The following is a 426-nucleotide window of genomic DNA, read 5'->3' on the forward strand; positions in this document are numbered from 1 at the left end:
AAGCTCCACATTTCAGATGTTCCCAGCCCCTGCAATTTCCTACTCCACCTTATGTATCCTAAATCTCACCTAATAGCCTCATAATTACCTTCCCCCAGCTATAACTTCTGCCCTTCGGTATACGCCTATCCCTTTCCATCACTAAGGTAAACGTAACCAAACTGTGGTCACTATCACCAAAGTGCTCACCTACCTCCAAGTCTAACACCTGGTCTGGTTCATTACCCAGTACCGAATCCAATGTAGCTTCACCTCTTGTTGGCCTATCTACATACTGTGTCACGAAACCTTTCCTCGACATCTCTGGAACTTTTTGGAGGCCTATAAGCAATTCCCAGCAGGGTGACCTCTCCTTTCCTGTTTCAAATCTCAGCCTCTACTACCTCAGTAGACAGGTCCACATCAAACGTCCTTTCTGCCACCGTA

Source organism: Carcharhinus amblyrhynchos, chromosome 14 (assembly GCF_965287045.1).
Source record: "Carcharhinus amblyrhynchos chromosome 14, sCarAmb.v2.hapA, whole genome shotgun sequence".
NCBI classification, from domain to species: domain Eukaryota; kingdom Metazoa; phylum Chordata; class Chondrichthyes; order Carcharhiniformes; family Carcharhinidae; genus Carcharhinus; species Carcharhinus amblyrhynchos.